General features: G+C 47.4%; 4 non-coding genes across 4 annotated transcripts; all 4 read right to left on the bottom strand.

Annotated features, from left to right (window-relative positions):
* Positions 1 to 2,744: 2,744 nt before the first annotated feature.
* On the bottom strand, positions 2,745 to 2,816 carry TRNAA-UGC. Its single transcript has one exon. It is a non-coding gene; the product is annotated as a tRNA-Ala (tRNA).
* A 221-nt stretch (positions 2,817 to 3,037) lies between these two features.
* Positions 3,038 to 3,109, bottom strand: TRNAA-CGC. Its single transcript has one exon. It is a non-coding gene; the product is annotated as a tRNA-Ala (tRNA).
* A 149-nt stretch (positions 3,110 to 3,258) lies between these two features.
* On the bottom strand, positions 3,259 to 3,330 carry TRNAD-AUC. The gene has a single exon. It is a non-coding gene; the product is annotated as a tRNA-Asp (tRNA).
* Positions 3,331 to 3,468: 138 nt separating this feature from the next.
* On the bottom strand, positions 3,469 to 3,540 carry TRNAA-CGC. The gene has a single exon. It is a non-coding gene; the product is annotated as a tRNA-Ala (tRNA).
* Between the last annotated feature and the right edge of the window lie 1,814 nt (positions 3,541 to 5,354).

The following is a 5,354-nucleotide window of genomic DNA, read 5'->3' as shown; positions in this document are numbered from 1 at the left end:
CGATTGCTGACTTGGACTTGGCTGTAACTTAAAACTCTAAAAATGTCCTAACAATAGGGTTAACTCTATTCAGCAAACAATGCCATATTACCTTCTCATTATGTAGATCAATAATTCAGCCTGACATCTAATATCCCCTTAATAATGTGTATTTCAGAATGGAACAAGTTATGACATAGGTCATACAATATCTGATTAAATGTCCATGAGATGGATTATGTCATTAACTTATCCTGTGTAAACAGGTTAAACAAACTATTTAGGTGATAGAACAGACCCAGGCACTGTGTGTGATGCCGCAGTGAAGCCGTACAGATGTCTGAAGCTGGCAAACAACACATCTGGAAAGTATTCGAAGCCTGATGTGTAAAATGAAATAGGGGTCTTGACCTGAAGCGGGAATATATTCAAATAAAGGGGACCACCAGATGGATTAATGTGAAGGCTATGCGTCTAGAAGAGCCTCTATTACACATTTACTAGCACATATTCTATTGTCACCAAATAAATCAGTAACACTTGGGATACATTGGAAAAAGAATTGCGCAAAAACCCACTAGTAAAGCATCAAAATCTACTTGATAAAGGCTAAAATATTTCTGTACAGAAAAGTATAACAGTTGGGCCTCATTCACACAGCTTAGAGTCGGCCCGTACAGATCCGAGTGGCATGCACGGCCGTATCGGGCTGTTCCCGGGAGGGACAGGTGCTGCGTGTGACTGTACGCAGCAGCCTGTTCTTTCCTATGGAAGGACGCGGCCGTACGCTCACCCGAGTTGCACATGTGTGCGGGTGTGAGTGTCCGTGCTCGGACGCATATAGAATCCATCCCCGCATGGATGTGCTACTCGGGTGAGCGTACGGCCGCGTCCTCCCATACATACACTTTAATTAACACCATATTGTTATCTGATGTGCACCACTGTACAAACATTTTGACTTTAAGACTAAAGATGATAAACAGATGCAGTAGTATGTTATGAATCTTACTGAAGTTTTTTTTAAAAACCCCTTCATTACAGTCTAAAATACATATGTCAGTTATGAAAGATTCCAACACCTGCACCTTCACATTATAATTCTCAGTCTATCTGAGACACCATCTGGGAGCGCACAAAACCACCGCTGGTGGATTCCTGCTGTACATATGTGTGAATATCTATGGTCATACATCAATTTTTTATATATATAAAGGAAACACGTTATCAGAATCCTGACACTCAATCAATTATGTATTTCACAAGCTGCAGAAACAGAATGGTCCTGATTTCCATCACGCCAGGCTGATCCCACCTCAGGCTGCATCATCCATGGGATGGCAGGTTTTCATCTTGCCTCTTAGGTTCCAGAGAGGGAAACCTACAATTGGATGATACATATGTTGCCCATTCCACCCTAAGTGGAGTGGCTATTTGAATTTACAGGGTTATTCACAAAAGGGTGAAGAGTTTGGAGATGGATATACTTAGATAGAGATGATTGCAGTATAGTGGTAGAATGGTGCAACAATGTCATGGTTTAGAGGCTCACTAAGCACTGATCTAAGGGGTTGGAAAGCCCTACGCCAAGGAAATGTACCATATGTAACTTACCACCACTCACGACCACCAAACAAATTGGGTGAATTAGTATTGATTAATTCAGATCAAGGTCTCACATTGCTTTGATTTTCATTTTTTAAAGGAGAACTATGGGGTTAGGGCTTTTCCCCATAGTTCTCATAAGGGTAACGGGAGGACATAAACTAGCATCCTCCCGTCACGCAAAGCTCAGTATACCGCGAGCTGTATTCTGAGACGCCGCAGCTGTAACGGATTCCGACAATTCTGTCTGGATCCACCCAGCTGTGTGAGTGACAGCTGTCTCTGCCTATCTAGAGGCAGAGCCAGCTGTACCCGCCCACTCCCCCGTCCGTTCCGCCAGGCAGCGCTGGATGATCGGGGAGGGGGGATATCTCTGCAGGGAGCCGTGAGTGACAGTGACGGCTCTCTGCACGGATAGATCAAGAAGTGAGCGAGCGCCGGTATGTGTTCGCTCACTTCCCGATCTACTGAGCCGACCTGTGAAATTTTCATGTTCACAGGTTGGCTCAGATTTTGAGGCTGAGTGAAAACCACTTGCCTCATAAATGTCTTTATAGAATAGTTCAAACTTAAAGCACAACTGAGCTTTCTGTTTAATCAGCAAAGCCGTGGTCCCTCTGCAAAGGTCTGACACACCCCTCCTGATGCAAACCTATAACTCTGCAATCAGCAAAGATCATACTCGCTGTTGACTGGAGAGCTATAGGTCAGACTCAGCAGGGTGTGTTTTGGATCTCAGCAGGGAGATCACTGTTCCACATAGAGAGAAAGGATCCTTCTTTGCAGCATGCTAGCTGGGGACAAGCTTTTCTACTTAGTAGCTGTGGCTGCTTTCTAAAGAAAACCGACTGTAAGGTTACAGGGTGGTTCTGAAACATTGCAATCTTTTCTTATGCTTCAAAATTGTCACTAAAGATGAGATTCTGAAATTAAAAGGTGTGGAGACAACATATGCTCTGGCACCATCCTCCAGTTGTTCCAGCAACCAACCAAAAAACTCATACACCAATATGGTGTGCAACCTGGCTCCTATACCTTGTGCCTTGTTTTTCTTTACCTTTACTCTGAGTACCTTGTTACTGACCCTTGACCTAATTCGCTTCTACAGACCCTTTCCTGGATAGGGACTACTCTTCTGACTACGATCTTAAAGAGAGATATGGAGATGCTATGGATTGAACCCAGGGCCTCACACATGCAAAGCGTGCGCTCTACCACTGAGCTACATCCCCGACTGCTCAAAAACCGCCGCTATACTTTTGGGGGGTGGGGGAATTTAAAAGGTCGTTAAGGAAGGAGTTGACCAGTGATGTGGTAAAATTATAATCCTTACATCCCCGTTGCTGTAGAGAATTTCTGTGAAGTTTTGCAGCCTTCAACCTAAAAAGAAGCTGGCTGGTTGTCTCCTCTGACATTAACACTTGCTAACAAGAAGACTGTTCCAAGCAAACAATGGAGATGCCGGGGGTTGAACCCGGGACCTCACACATGCGAAGCGTGCGCTCTACCACTGAGCTACATCCCCAACTGCTCAAAAACCGCCGCTATATTTTTGGGGGGTGGGGGAATTTAAAAGGCTTGTTCACATTCGCGACCCATTTTCTTGCACCTGCTCAGTCAAGGCGATGTAGGGCAACAGTTCCAATATAGTCAGACTGTTCTCAGAGAGAGATATGGAGATGCCAGGGATTGAACCCAGGGCCTCACACATGATAAGCATGCGCTCTACCACTGAGCTACATCCCCGTTGCTGTATCAAATTTCTGTGCACATGTTTCCACAAAATTGTAAACAGTTTTGCAGCCTTCAACCTAAAAAGAAGCTGGCTGGTTGTCTCCTCTGACATTAACACTTGCTAACAAGGAGACTGTTCAAAGCAAACAATGGAGATGCCGGGGGTTGAACCCGGGACCTCACACATGCGAAGCGTGCGCTCTACCACTGAGCTACATCCCCAGCTGCTCAAAAACCGCCGCTATACTTTTGGGGGGTGGGGGGAATTTAAAAGGTTGTTAAAGAAGGAGTTGACCAGAGATGTGGTAAAATTACAATCCTTTGTGGGAATTGCCAGAGGAGTAGAACATGGGGCTGTGGGATTTCACCTACATTCATCACGTTCACCATCAAGACCCATTTTCTGAGACTTCCGGTTCCGGCGCCTGATGTAGCGGTTGCAGAGGAAAAGAGCTCCCGCGCAGCCAGGGATATAACTGATATAAAATCATACTATAGCGATTTGAATAACCCCGCATCGATTCTAGGGTACACTCTCCCCTCCCGCATGGAGAGATTCCTGTCCAAACGCCGCCACACGCCCCAAGGCAAGGCCACCCCGAACCGCGGAAAACGGCCGTTATCAGCTAAGATGGCCGGCGCTGTCTGAACATGGCCTCATAGAGGCAGAAGTAGCGAAGCTATTGAAACCTACCATTCAGGATGTTGTCCACAAAGCGGTCTCCAAAGGCATCCAAACTCTGAGACAGGAGCTACTGAACCAGGCCCAGAGAATCTCAGAGGCGGAGCACCGCATCGTGCTTTTGGAAGAGAGTGCAGAAACTTCCTCCTCTCACACCAACTCTGCCCAACGCCACATCCAGCACCTCATGGATCGCGTGGAGGACCTGGAAAACCGGTCCCGGCGCAACAATCTAAGGATCATCGGCCTCCCAGAACCCATCCATGCTGCCGACTATCTGCGCGCACAACATACCGGATTTGCTAGGCCTTCCAGCCCCCTGCAAAGTCGAGCGAGCACATCGGGTAGGCCCCTCAACGCCTGATCGCAAAACACCTCGACCGGTCATAGTGCGTTTCTTAGATTACACAGACCGACAGGCAGTGCTCCAAGCCTTCAGAGCCAAAAAAAAAGATCTAAGCCTCAACGAAAACCGTCTCCTCATCTTCGCGGATTACTCGGCTGAGGTCACAAAACGAAGGAAGGCGTTCGCTAGGCCATGCTCCCTTCTCTTCCACCGAAGGATCCGCTTCACCCTCGCCTACCCGGCCACTCTACGCTTCCAATCAGCAGATGGCAAACAACGCTCCTTTCAAGACCCTGTCGAAGCCCTTACCTTTCTGGAACGCATGACCAGCGGATCTTCGATCACGGAGGGTTCCTGTTCTCCTAGACCCCAGCGTCCAGTTACACCGGCAAGAAAGACCGCGACTCGGCTCCCGATGACCCCGTCGGATTCTCCATGATCCTGACCCCCCGTATTCACCAGTGCTGGAGGCCTCCGGCACACGTCCACTTGTCTTTCAGTCAGGTACCCTCTACTGTGGACGAACTTGAGCCTACTACACGTCCCTGGAGACCTGTCCCGGATCGGACACTCGGACTTCCGCAACAGCTGGTGGACACACCGTGGGACATGTGAATAACCAACACTCTCTAGGCTCCAGGCTTACTGGACGGGTTCTCTCCTGCTACCCCACAGGGGAGTCATCGTAATTATCAGACGACATCTCAACAGGTATACCTACTGCCAATTTCGTTTCGGCCGTTGTAGTACTTTATTTTTCTGTCATTATCATTTTCCTGATATAGCGGTCTGTTATCCCTTCCACGTTGACGTTTTGCACCCTTGCTGGGCTCCGGTTATTCACTGCCCGTTAGTTAACGTTATAGGCCCTGGCCTAGCAGAGCGCACAACCACGCTCTGCCACGCTCTCTAGGAAAAAAGAGAAGTCACGCAATGACTGTTCGTGGTTTTTGTTTTGGATGGTTTTCTGTTCTTGTTCTTGTTTTTATTTCCATTTTTATTTTTTGT

This window comes from Nanorana parkeri, unplaced genomic scaffold, assembly GCF_000935625.1.
Source record: "Nanorana parkeri isolate BGI_ZX_2015 unplaced genomic scaffold, ASM93562v1 scaffold1770, whole genome shotgun sequence".
In the NCBI taxonomy this organism is placed as follows: Eukaryota; Metazoa; Chordata; class Amphibia; order Anura; family Dicroglossidae; genus Nanorana; species Nanorana parkeri.
This window is presented reverse-complemented; position numbering and strand designations above follow the sequence as displayed.